This window comes from Astatotilapia calliptera, chromosome 3, assembly GCF_964374335.1.
Source record: "Astatotilapia calliptera chromosome 3, fAstCal68.1, whole genome shotgun sequence".
NCBI classification, from domain to species: Eukaryota; Metazoa; Chordata; class Actinopteri; order Cichliformes; family Cichlidae; genus Astatotilapia; species Astatotilapia calliptera.
The window spans coordinates 3,904,783-3,918,784 of record NC_137424.1 but is presented as its reverse complement, the minus strand read 5'-3'; the positions used below and the strand labels follow the sequence as shown (position 1 = coordinate 3,918,784).

General features: G+C 42.3%; 1 long non-coding RNA gene across 1 annotated transcript; it reads right to left on the bottom strand.

The window, feature by feature from the left end:
* Positions 1-10,300: 10,300 nt before the first annotated feature.
* On the bottom strand, positions 10,301-12,240 carry LOC145425095 (uncharacterized). The gene is made up of 2 exons (XR_013905752.1): positions 11,760-12,240; positions 10,301-11,434 (listed from the first exon to the last, which is right to left on the bottom strand). It is a non-coding gene; the product is annotated as an uncharacterized LOC145425095 (long non-coding RNA).
* Positions 12,241-14,002: the final 1,762 nt, after the last annotated feature.

Genomic DNA, 14,002 nt, shown 5'->3' with positions numbered 1-14,002 from the left:
TTCAGTGTAAAATGCTTGTAGAAAGAATAGCTGTAAGTGTAGCAGGTAAAACAGGGAAAGCGAAGCAGAGGAAGGAATTGCAGTTAGCAGTTGCTAAGTTGTGGCTGGAGCAGACTCAGAAGAGGAGAGAAGCAAGAATGTTAAAAGAGCAATATTGCAAGAAGTAGTTGTGAAACCTGAGGATGAAACTACAGCTCAATCCACTGCAACTACTCTAGAACAACACCGTAGAAAAGCTTTAGGAAGAGCAAGAATGTTAGCAGAAAGAAGAGTCAGAAAAGAGCGTGAGAGAGCAGAGGCAGAGGTGGAGGAGAGACTAAAGGCTGAGTATGGAGAGACATTAGGAGCAGCATTGAGTCCAAGACAGACTAGGCAGGGTAGGAAACAGAAAGTAAAGTTAGTGAACACAAACGTTACAACCACATATCCATCCCTGACACAACACAAAAAAAACATATGGTGTTTCTGTCCCAGAGTGTGAAGATGAAGAAAGTTTTTTCTCCTGATCCATTCCGTGAGTGTGAGCATGTTTGACGTCATGGTGTGTGTGAAAAGGTATCCAGCTGGGGCAGACATGATTCTGCAGGTCACCTGCCCAGTGGACCAAAAGAAATAAAATAGTTGTGTGGATGAATGATGGCATGAAGAGTGTTTGGTGTTTCTCAGTCTGAAACAGCTGTAATGCTATTTTCTGTTTTGGAGAAAAGTACAGTTAAAGAAAAAAACAGAGAGAGAGGTGTGTTGTTTAAGCAGTGATGAGAATAATTAAAGTGTGATGAGAGAGGAACACAAAAACATACAGAAAATGTATGTTAACTATACCAACCCTACATGCATATACACATACAATGACACTCATGAAGACCAGACAGCATCTTAAGCATGAGATTCTGTTTGTCATCTTGTCCAAGTCACTAGTAAGATGAAAGTGATATATAGACTAGTGGACTGAATATTATAGGAGGACAGATGGTTGCATCATAGAGGAGAAAACAGAATGCTGATGAGAGGTCTTAAATGAGTGAGTTGAGTGAGCTGATTGTGAGTTTCTGGTGTGTGAAGAAGTTTTACCATGGCACACATTTAGTTACATGAGAACTAAAACTTATTATGTGCTGAGACAGCAGGGTTATGCTGTATGTTGTGTGTATGGCTGATTGGATGAATGTTTGAGATTGAACTGGCTGTTGATTTGTCTTTTGTTACTAAGTTGAGCCTGCCAATTGGGTTGTGACGATTTATCCCCCTGGCATGAAGAACACGTGTCATGATTTAAACAAGGCCTTTCTTTCCTTTGCTTTCCTTTATTTTCTTTCTTTTATTTTGTTACTTTCATGGTGCACTGAAAGTTTTGTTTGATGATCTCTGTTTGAGCAGATCTGCATGATTAGAATCGAAGCGTCGTCGAGAAAACTGTTGCAAAGTGAGCTTCTCCAAAATTAAAATGGGCTCAGGAGAAAGCCACTTATTTGGGACAATTAGGAAACAAGTTCCTGTCCAAAAGGATTCAACGAGGAAATCCAGTCTAAATTCTTTTTCTTTTTGAAATGACGTTGTTTTGCTGAGCGTGGAAACGAATGCGACGATAATTTCCACAATTAGCAAAAGAAGGAATCACTGAGTGAATGAGTAAGAATTTTAAAATAAATGGGGAACTGACTGACTGACAAAAGCTGACAAGACTGACTGACTTAACACCATTGTGTGAAGTCAACCCCCACCTGACAAAGGTGTGGATGTATCTCTGTGTGTGTCTCTGTTGCAGGAGCAGAAGGAGACCACAGGAGGAAACTTGGGTCACATGACTATGTGAACTCTGAAAATTTAACCTTTTTAGTTTAAATTCTCTGTCTGTGAATTTACCATGTGTGTGTGTCATTCACTACCTTGTGTTGCTCACAGAGATAACTGTGAGAAAGAGTGTATACACCTGCGCAGCGCTAACATTTACATTTCTTTTTACAGCCGATGGTTAATCATGTGATTCGATCATGTGATTTACAGCAGGACACAACTTGATGTTTCTCTACCACAGGATTACTGAGATTTTGTATGAAGGAAACTATAGTTACAGGCTATATGTTGATGATGAAATTACACTGTGTTGTTGAGAGACTGTGAATGTTACAGGGGAGAAATTAATGCAGTTTGAGACATACTGTGATGAGACCATTGTTACTTTTTCCACAGCGAGCGTTAACTTTACGACTTTTCACAGCTCCTCTGGAATCTGGATGGCCGACACCTGACAACCAGGATGAACCGTGTGTTTGGCTGATGTTTGTTTTTCTTTTAGAATGCTTGTAAAGGATTCAGCACAGACAGACAAGTGACAATTGAACAGATGTGCAGTGGTTACAGAATAGTTACATAGAGCTCATTTTCTGACCACACCGTTGGGCTCATGGTGAGTGACAAACTTAAGGGAAGTCACTGATTACAATGTGGAATAACATTGAGATGTTAAATGATTTGGAACAAATTATGGGAAAAGTAGGAGTTTAATGAGTTTCAAATAAACCTGCAATGATACTCGTCTCTGTGATGCTGAATACTTTATTACTCTTATGATCTACAGTTGGTTGCAAATGTGAAGTTGTTTTATCTTTAAGACTTTGTCTTCTAGGATACAGGAGCTGGAAGCTAAACAAGCTGAACATTTAAGTGCTGACTAATGTTTGGAGTGAAGCTGCTCCAAGGGACCAACCCTGGAGATTGTTTTAGGGAGACGGTGCAACACTCTTGTACATGTCTCATTGGGGAGTTGACACGTGGCAAAAGCCGTGTGGCGAGAGCAGTGTCATTTTTCAATTTGTAGATGTCGTGAGGTGCCATGACGAGAAGGAGTGACTGAGAGGATCGCCCATAAGATGGAAGCTGAGGCCTGGAGAGAGTCTTCAGCAGGATCAGAGATCACCTTCAGCACAGAGAGCTGTGCTACTGGGCTTCCAAAGGATTGTCACGAGGAGACTTTGCACAGCAAATCTTAAATAAGATGAAAGAGTTTCGACGTTGACGTTAAGGAAGACAACTAAGGTGTACGACGTGCTCTGCCTTAAATCTTCAGCAGTGTTGGAAAATGGAACCTGAGGGAGCGTGCCAAGCTCCAAAAAGTGACAGCGCAGAGGAGGTCCAACGATGGACTTGTGGTTCTGTGAACAGCACAAATGCCAGGTGACTGTAAAATAACTAACAGCACTTTTTCCACAAGTGAAGCCAGTAACTTACTATCCTAAAAGATTAGCTCTAGTTGCTCGTGCTTTACCTCCATGCGTGAGATCAGTATGTGCAGCAGCTTAAGCTGTACAATGTTTCAATAGTTTATTTCACCTTTTGACATTGTTAGTTCCAGAAGAGGTAGATGTTTACTACTGCAGACTAAACTTACATTTCTGTCACCTACAAGACACTTGTCTTTCATGTTACTCTCACAACCACACATATTACCATAAAGTGGTGCACAATTCTGAATCTGTCCAACCCTTTTTGCCAATGGAGGGCACTTCTCATGAGAGTAGAGAGCGCGAGGAGAAGACGTGTAAGCTGAGGGATGACTTAATAGATGTGCCACTCGTTGAGGGAAAGGTTTGGTTTGTTGATGGTTTGAGTTTTACAACAGCAGAGGGACAGACTAGAACAGGTTTTACTGTAGCAGACAGTGAGAGAGAGTTATCTATGTAGGACAACTAGCATGTTTCATATTTGCTTGAGCAGCAGAGATGCTAGCTTTAACGGAAGCGTGTAAAGCTGTAGAGAGACAATATACACTGATAGGCAGTATGCATTTGCTACTGTACATTTCTTTGTAGTGCAGTGAGTGAGACGAGGTGTGACAACCTCTACAGGGAAACCTGCAGAACACACCAAACTCTTGCAAAATCTGCTGGAGGCAGCGTTATTAACCAGTAGAATTGCCGTTTGTAAATGTGCAGCACACATGTGAGGGAAAGATCCAGTTGCATTAGGGAAAGTTCTTGCAGATATGATCACAAAGGAGGCAGCAGTAGTTAAACATGGTGTTAACATTTTAGCAGTACAACATCAGCAGACATATAGGGCCACTCACCTACTGCAGGAAAATAGTTGTGACTTACAGAAGGAGCGAGCTTGCAGGTTGGTGTTTATTATCTGTGTGATAAACCAATACTGCCTAATAATTTGTATAAGACTGCTGCTATTTTGAGCCATGGGCTATACCATGTCTCAACAGGAGGGAGATGAGCAGTCGTTATACTCACTCTAGGATTAGTTTATACTTTAGGATTATTAAATACTTAAAAAAAAACTTTTTGCAGGCAGAGAGAACTAATGGAACAGTAAAGTTAAGATTTAGGAAGACAGGCAGGACATGGTTAGACTGTATAGAATAAGTACATGAGGATTACTCCAACAGAGAACGGTCTGACTCTTTGAGATAACACATGTTAGAGCATTTAGAGTTCCAGTCTTCTGTAGTGATGATAGAAAAGCAGAAGAGAGAGCATATTAGCAGATTAGATGATTGAAATGTTTAAAAGTAAAGTAGTCATGAGAACAAATGATCTGCCAGATGATTCTGTTTCTCTGCAGGAGCAGAGCCTGAAGTCTGGAGATTGGATGTTGATAAGGCCATGGAGAGGAAGTGCTGGTCCAGTCCACGATGGGAAGGTCCATATCAGATGCTGCTGACGACGACTACAGCAGTGAAGATTGCTGGAAGGAACATTTGGATACATCAAGCGCACTGCAAGAAGGTGACACACATCCAGGCCAGCTCGGAGTAAGTGCCAGGAAGACAGGGTACAAGGGGGGGGGGGGGGGGGGGGGAAAGCCTCCAGGGCCCCTCGTCTCAATCCGGTGAAGAAACCAACTGAGCCACAGGTACTCATCAGAATGGCTGGGAATGTGCTGTGCATCTTCTTGTGCCTGTGGACCCTGAGTGGGATGACAGGGAGCGCACTGGAACAGAGCAAACCACACCCAGTACCCGCATGGGTTTTCAACAACTACTGGTGGCAGTTTAAGAACACAACCGCTCACATAAACAACGAGACCAATGGTTATGCTTGTGATGCCACTGGCTACACATTCTTCTGGACTGTGGCCATATAGCATCACTGAGAGCGAGACAGTTTGTTTGGTTGCTTTAGCAACACATCCAGGAACACTGCCAACTTTTCAACTGCTCTGAACCTGAATGGAAGGTTGATTCACCAGTAGCTGGGAAGGTGAACTGCTCTGGTAGGACAGACCTGCTCGTCTGACTCAAAGAATATGACTTGTTGCAGGACATTATACAGTTAAACGAACTGGAAACAGGCCAATTGCCTATGTGTATGAAGGACAATGGATTAGCCCAAGTTGGAGATTAACCATGGAACATGGCAACATCACTTATTCTTTTGTCTTCTGCAAGAAGGATGTAAACAGAGAAGCCTTTTGTCTACATTTACATCATGAACACTTGAGGTTTTGAGCCAAGAAGATCAAAACAGCTTGATCCAATTTCCTTTACAAAGCTTTTTCTGTGGTGACAACAGGACAGGAGAAGAGTTGTAAATGCAGATAATTCACATGTTGACTCTAACCCCCACAGGATGCCTACAGTGAGAAGATTTGGGGGGTTGATAGGAGTCATAAAGACGGGTGTTGACCAGGCTGCAGCTTTGAAGTTAGCTGAGAGCCACATGGACAAACAATAAAGTTGACTGATGCATTTAAATACCTATGTCTATATACAGTTGGATTGTAGTGACATATGATTTTTGAGAATGATGATTCTTCTTGTTTGACCTTTGACATTCAGTTGTTTACTTGCAGAAATACATAATGAATTGCACGACAGGAGTAGATCCACCACAAGGCTGGATAGCTTGGTTACCGTCTGGTCCTTGGTGGCATCTTCTTTTGAAAATATTAATTCCTGTTTTTGGACTGTTGACATTGATTTTCTTATGTATAGGATGTAGTTTACTGTGTATGAATGAAATCTACACTGACACTGTCCAAACAAAGGGTGCATAAGTTGAAATTTAAGTATACAATGACAAAAAGGAGGGAAATGTTAAGTCTAATTGTTGAATGTTGCCATTGTGTTTCTTAAATTTGTACAGTCTTAGTTCAAGCAGTAGGATCAAAGCCATTCCTTTGATCCTGACCACCTCTCCAGCCACTCTGTGCTGGGGGAGGTTTTATTGTAGATACATCCTATCTGAAAGATCTGTTTCTTTTGATGTAGGCTTCCTGGGTTTACGACCCTTTGGTCAGCAGGAGGTCTGACACACACACACACACACACACACACACACACACACACACACACACACACACACACACACACAAATTCTCACATAACACACACACACACACACACACACATTCTTACAGAAGTTCACACATATACCGTATTTTCACGACCATAAGACGCACTGTACTAAAAGGCGCAGTCTCAGTTATGTGTGCCTTTACTGTATTTAACACACACATAAGGCGCACTGGATTATAGGGTGCATACAAGTACCATATGCGTATTTAAAAATAAAGCGGGAGCAAACCTGAATTCGGTACCTTACTCACATTTCTATTACCGGTAATCGTCATCATCAACAACACACAAGCATACAAGTGTGCGTATTTAAAAATAAAGCAGGAGCAGAACGAAGTTTGGTACTCACATTTTTATCATCAAACCCATCGAAGTCCTCATCCTCTGTGTCTGAATTGAACAGCTGCGCTAAATCTCCATCAAACATGCCAGGTTCACTTTCTTCACTGTCAGAGTCACTTTCCGTGCCGTGCGGCTCCTCGGAAATGATGCCGGCTTTTGCGAAAGCTCGAACAACAGTGCCAGCAGACATGTTAGCCCAAGCATCTACAATCCATTGGCAAATTGTGGCGTAACTCGCCCGGCGCTGCCTTCCACTCTTGGTGAAACTGTGGTCTCCATCGGTCATCCATCGCTCCCAGGCCGCTCGCAGCCTTACTTTGAACACCGATGTCCAGCGGTTGGAGTTCCTTTGTCAGGCCTCCCGGAATGACAGCAAGCTCACAGTTCATTTGTTTCACTAGTTTTTTCACATCGGCTGTGAGGTGGGCACGCATAGAGTCACAGATTAAGAGTGATGGTGATGCGTGGAAAAAACCACCTGGTCTCCTTACATACACCTCCCTCAGCCAGTCTTTCATCATTTCCTCATCCATCCAGCCCTTTTCATTTGCCTTAATGATGATTCCTGCTGGAAACTTCTCTTTAGGCAAAGTCTTTCGCTTAAAAATCACCATAGGCGGCAGTTTCTGTCCATTAGCATGGCAGCCAAGCACAACAGTAAAAGAAGACTTTTCATACCTCGTTGTGCGTATTGCTACCGTGTTGGTCCCCTTCTTCTCCACTGTGTGACTCACTGGGATGTCGAAAGTGAGCGGGACCTCGTCCATGTTTGTGATGTGGCTGGGCTGGATGTGTTTGTCGCCGATGTGTTTGCTGCAGTAGGAGCGGAAGATGGCCAGCTTTTCCTTATAATCCGCTGGAAGCGGCTGCCCCTCTGTTGGTCTTCCATGGTCTCTTGTGTTCTGGGGGCCTCTGGATGTCTGGAGTTTTGATCTCCTCCATACCCGCTTCACACCCTGGAGGACGGGGCTGTGGCCCACCCACACTCCCTAGCAGATCATTACATGGAGAAACCTTTGGAATGCAAGCATGCTGATCCACACAGGTATGCACACATGGGTATTCACAGACGCGGACTAAAGCTTTCTTGGCTGCTGCCTCAAAGCACACTGTGCGCTGTCTATCTTGCGTGCTGCACAATATCGTTTATTATTTAGTAACTATTGATATCTATGGCTAGCTAGTTTATTGTGATGGTGCTTTGTTTTCTCTATTATTATGTTGCTCTTTGTTGTTTGCTGTCTGTTCTGTTTGTCTTTTTTGTTTGTTTGTTTTTTCTCCATACAGGTGACCCAGGAGTTTTTGTTTTTTTTTTCTTTTTTTTTTCTCTCTCTTCCCCCCCCTTCTCACCATCTCTTCTCCCCTTTGGTTTTCTTTCTTTCTCTCCCCCTCTTTCTCTCATTCATTCCCCCTGTCCTATTTATTAAAAAAAAAAATGACAAAGGATGAACTGAAGCTCTGCCATCACGTAATGTCGCATGCTGCTGTTTCTGATGTCATTTAAAAAAACAAAAAAAAAACAAAAAAAAAAATATATACATATATATATATATATATATATATATATATATATATATATAATCCGCTGGACGTTGCTGCGCTACCGTAGTCCTGGTCCGGATGGAAAAATGGCACCGTTTCATAAAACGAAAGCACCAAGACGGGCCTCCTCGGAAATGTTCAATGTTCATCTCTTTAGCTAGTGAAACTGCTTTTAGCCGAATGGTGACCGTCGAAACGCTTCTCCCGCTCGTTCTTTGCTCGATGATCCACCGCTCGAGTCTTTCCTCCAACTCGGGCCACCTCGCCTTATGTCCGCGGAAACTCAGCTGCTTTTTCTTGACCTGCCGGAGCTTGTTTTCTAGCTTCCTCCATTTGCGAACCATCGATTCGTTAATCTTAAATTCTCTCGCTGCTGCTCGATTTCCATGTTCCTCCGCGTAGCTGATGGCCTTCAGCTTAAACTGTGCTTCGTAAGCGTGTCTCTTTGCCATTTTCAGGGTTGTTAAAACAACGGTGTCCTGCATAACGCACATACCTGTTCTTTTATACAGGTATGTGCGATAAAGTCAACGCACACACTTCACCCTTTAGCATTCTCATGGTGTTCTCTACTACGTCCTCATTACAACACACAGGGCGCACTGCGCTATAGGGCGCGCCATACTTTTTGAAGAAAATCTAAGACTTTTAAGTGCGCCTTATGGTTGTGAAAATACATATTTACATACAGTGATTTGTCTTTGTAACCAAAGGGGGTTGCAAGGGGAGATGTTTTGTAAACTATTGTTTGATGTTTGTCAATAAAGGCAGCGAGAGGAGGCCATCATCGGAGTCATTGTCGTGCTGGACACAGATGAGAGGCCTCCGTTGCGCAAGTAATCGATCGATCGACTGTCTTGTTTGCTTCATGATGAATAAGTCTCTAGAATTAGTGGGGTTAGTGGAAACACAGACCCAACAGAAAACTTTAACCTTGTAGACTTCATTATGTTCCAGCTGCTCTACAGACGCTGTGACCTCGAACTTAAGCAGGTCGTAAAGTATGTGCAGCTCAATAACTTCATAATTAGACCCTGTGGTATTTAGGCAGCAGAACAACTAAGAATAACAACTACAAATAATGTTTTTAGGTTTCTGTTGTACTGCAAGGTTCTGTACAGGAGAACCAAACCAAGAGCAAATATTACGTCTCATTTACACCTGAGCACGAAGAGCCATCAACATTTAGCAAATTGAATTATCTTTGTTTAGATGCAAGAAGAATCATATAGAAATGAAAAGTAGAAATAGAAATCCAGAGCAAAGATATCCTCTAATTCAGCGTAGCACATGTGCAGCTGCTGCGATTCACGTAAGCATTCGGCTCGTCGCTGTTGCAGATTTTTCTCTCGCTGTTCTGGCTCACAGCGCTGCAAACACAAAAATAAATATCCCCAAAGGTGTGAAAGGGAGCTAATTAGTAAGAGTATTGTTACTCTCCGCAGGAGTAGTCCAGCAGTAGAAATCAGTCCAATAACAAGGTGTGTAACATCTAGCAGGGTGACAGAAAAACCCAGGGTAACTTCTAAGGAGCTCAACGTCTCTCTCACATTGTGTTTTTTAAACATGCTTCCATTTGTCACTTCAGTCTTTACTCTGAAATACAGGAAGAGAAATCATGGCTGAAACAATTTCTCATGAAACCAGGGGTGTGGTCCAACAGTCAGTTTGGTGAGGAAGGTTCCTAACTGAGAGAAGTGACCCAGAAGTATCTGTGTAGCAGCCACAATGAATCCAGATCATGAGCTTTATTAACTGATCAAAGTCTCTTCTTTCATCTTCTGTATCATTCAGTTTGCATTGGTAATGCCCATTATTGTAATGCTTTTTTAAGACCAGCAAAACTTTATTTCACTTTGGGTTAGCTGGGATAAGTGATGGATGGACGGAATTTTACTTCAGCCACAGAAATCCTAAACAGGAAGGAGGAGCAGAGTTACAGTGGATCACTATCCAGCAGGGAAACAAGGTTTATTTCAATTTCTTGGCCATGAGTGAGATTTACTGAGTGGGCAAATTAGGGAGACGACACCATCAGATCCCGAGCCCTCCATGTGTTAATCAAGAGACGGCTGCTGTGCTACATCCATAAATAATGAATAAATTAGGAGCTAAAGCTGAAAGGACAGTTTATTTGTACCATCTTCACGTGAACACATTCAAGAACATCACAGATGAAGAAACATTAAAAACTTCCACACTACATAAAGCAAGAAAAATAGTTTTTCTTTCAGGTGGTTTCAGAAAAACAGAAACATCAAACATCTCCAAGACTCTCTTTGAAAGAACTAAAAACCTTTGTTCTCATGGTCCAATCATGAGTGAACTCCCTGATGAAGCCTTGTGTGCTAAAACATGTCAGAGTTTTAAAGGTTAAACATGAGTTTCCAAAACGTTTTGCTGGAGAACAATGAACTATTTGACTGAGTTTCAATCATTTACAGACGAGCAAAACCAGGACAGAGAAAAAAGGACAAAACTGACTCAGTAAAAAACAGAAAAGAAGATCCCATGTAGATCTGTATTATGTAGAAGTTCAGCCCAGCAACCAGTTCAGTTCAACACAAGTTTAAATGATTCTATCTGAACTCTGTGGAGCCTGATCTCAAGCTTTTTGAGTCTGACACAGAAACCAGAGGATCTTTCTGTGTCTTCAGATTCACTGTGATCCAGTGATGGGAGTGATTTCAGCCCTGAGTGATCGCGCTGATGTTTGCACAGAGCAGACAATGAGGTGAATGTTTGGGCACATTGGTAACAGTGAAACAGTTTATTAGTAACGTGGGATCGTTTGTGTGCAGAGTATGATCTGAGATTCCTGAAGCTCTTGTCACACTGGTCACAGCTGTAGTTTCCTTCCATGTGTGCACGTTCATGAATGTTACGACTACCTGACTGTGAGAAGCTTCTCTCACAGTGTCTGCACTTGTGTGGTTTCTCTCCTGTGTGGACTCGTTTGTGTGTTTTAAGCTGACCTGCAGTGGTGAAGGATGACCCACACTGATCACAAAGGTGCTTTTTAACCCCACTGTGAATCAGTTCATGTTGTTTTAAGTGATTTGTTTTGGTGAAGCGTCTCCCACATTCTTTGCAGTATTTCCATTTGTCTCCAGTGTGTCTACGTTGATGTACTTTTAGGGTCTTTTGCTGACTGAAAGTTTTTCCACAGAGGTCACAATGAAAGTCTTTCCCACCACCACAGTGATGACAGGGTTGAGAACTGGATCCATCTGTGTCGCTCTGCTTCTAAACAAAGACACAAAGACAGTGTAAGTCAGTCCTTCAACATTTGTATCCTGAACGTCGCCTGAAATAAAGAGCATCTCTGCAGACGTCCAACTACATTTGACTGTTTCAGTTAACACACTCAGTTTACTGGGCTGCAATAACTACAATACTACCACCATAATACTACAGTAATACTAAAATCATAACTGAAAGGAAAATCTGAATAATCACTCAGAGCTGCTTTTCCATGCAGTAGAATTGCTAACATGCTAACACAGTTTAATGAGCAGAGTTGTTCCAAACAGTCAGGCTAAAATGACAAGATAACAATATAAATACATACCTCACAGTAGCTGCACTTGTAGAGTCTCTTTCTGGTGTGGATCTGTTGGTGTTCTCTCAGGTGATGTGGAGCTTTAAAAGTCTTCTCACACAGGTCACATTGATAAGGCCTCTCCTCAGTGTGGGTAAACATGTGTTCTTGTAAGTGTGTGTGAGTTATAAACTCTTTGTCACACTGTTCACAGCAGTACACATCATGTCTGGTGTGAATGCGTAGGTGTGTATTTCGGTTCCCTCTCCGACTGAAAGTTTTTCCACAGATGTCACAGCTGTATGGCTTAATTCCAGAGTGGGTAACTAGATACCTCTGTAAGTGGCTACTGTGAGTAAAAGCTCTGCCACACTGATCACAGCTGTACGCTTTAACTCCACTGTGGATGAGTTGGTGTGTTTTTAGGTAACCCTTCCAGGAAAAAGACTTTCCACACAAGTGACAGCTGAACGGTCTCTCTCCAGTGTGGATGACCTGATGCTGTTTTAGTTTAGCCCTCACAGTAGAGGTCTGCGCGGGAATGTTTTTTTAGTCCCGCCCGCTCCCGCAAGGTTTTGTACCGCACCCGACCGTTCCCGCTAAATTTAGATCTGGTTTCCAAAATCTCACATTGAAATGGGGTACCACCAAAAAATAGAGATAACAGATAAAACTGCAGGTTGTGCAATGATTGTATTATCAGTTTAACGAAAAAATGTCCCAATGTCGAATTCAAGGTCTCTCCTACAAAAGAAAATATGCATATATAAATACAACAATAAACGACATCTCAAAATTATAAACTATTAATCAAATGAACGAAATTTACTTAAAAAATCCAAATTATTTTAAATTTCCATGCAGGAAAAGAATGTCACTGACTGATGAGGGTTTCAGTACTGAACGTCTCTCCTCCAAAATCCGACCACAAAGGCTGAATGCTCTCTCGGAAGGTGCACTCGTTGCCGGGATGCAGAGGACAAATCTTGCAAGGTTGCTCAGGGCAGGGAACTGGGAACTGTTGGAATTCCACCACTGCAAAATGTTTTGTTGACTTGATAATTCAAGTTTCATGGTCCTGTACTCCTGAATCTGAACATCTAGTGATTTTGATCCACATGATTCTTCCTCTTCCTCCCAATCTGAAAATTTATGAAGAACAGTAGGCCTTTTGGCAGGTGTTGGTTCAACATCCTCATCATGTGCATGATCAAACTTTAAATCTTCGATCATCTCCTTGACTCCCTGTATCACATTCTATCGCCCTCTTTCATCTAACATTCTCAGACCTCGCAGATTTGGTGTCAGAAAGGTTGCTATTTTATAAAGCATGTGAACAGAATGGGATGAAGTGCTGTCTGCTGACAGTAATTCTTTCAGCCGTGTTACACAGACGGTTGCAATTTCAGAGAGCAGAGGGTCTTTTGTGGCTGATGTACTGTGCTCAATTAATCGCACAGACCACGGAAGAACAAGTAAGGCACTGGGAGTTGTGTTATCAGTTTCCAAGTCGTCAGTTGCCTCTTTGAAGGGTTTTAGGAATGATACTAGTAACTTAAGAGTACTGATGCTAATGCGTCCGATCTTGTCATAATTATTGCTCTCAGTCAGCACAGATGCAATGTCTTCGTACTGTTCCAAGACAGAATTTAACATGTCAAAGTTAGAGTTCCATCGTGTCTCTATGGATTGTTTCAGTGACTTTTTAAGCTTGCCCTGCTGTCCTGAGTGTTTGAAATATGTAACCAACTTTTTAACATCAGTCAGAAGGCTAGCGATCTCTGGAGACTTTTCGATTATGGCAGGACCAAACGCACTGGAGAGAGTCACGTTTAGTATGTGCGCTGTGCAGTTTAGCCTCGTGTATTCTCGTAAGGCACTGATCATGTTGGCTCCACGATCTGTGACAAAAATAATCTTTTTGCCCATGTCTGTCGCATCAATGCCAAACACTCTGAGATTCTGCAGCAGGTGCCTTCGAATGTTTTCACCTGTCTTTGAGGTGCTTGGGTCAAAAGGGGCAGCAAAAAGCACTCTTGAATGTAGCTCAGATTGCTCATTAACGTAATGGATGGTTGCAGACAAAAAGGACGTTTTTCGACATGTTTCTGTCCATATGTCTGCTGTAACAGCGCATCCAAACTTCGATATTGTTGCAGTGATTTCCTCCACAACATGTTTACATAGACTCTGAGCCCTCATTTCAACATTTCTTGACACTGTTGTGGGGTGTGGTAGTATCTCACAGACATCGAATTTTCCTATTCTTGCTG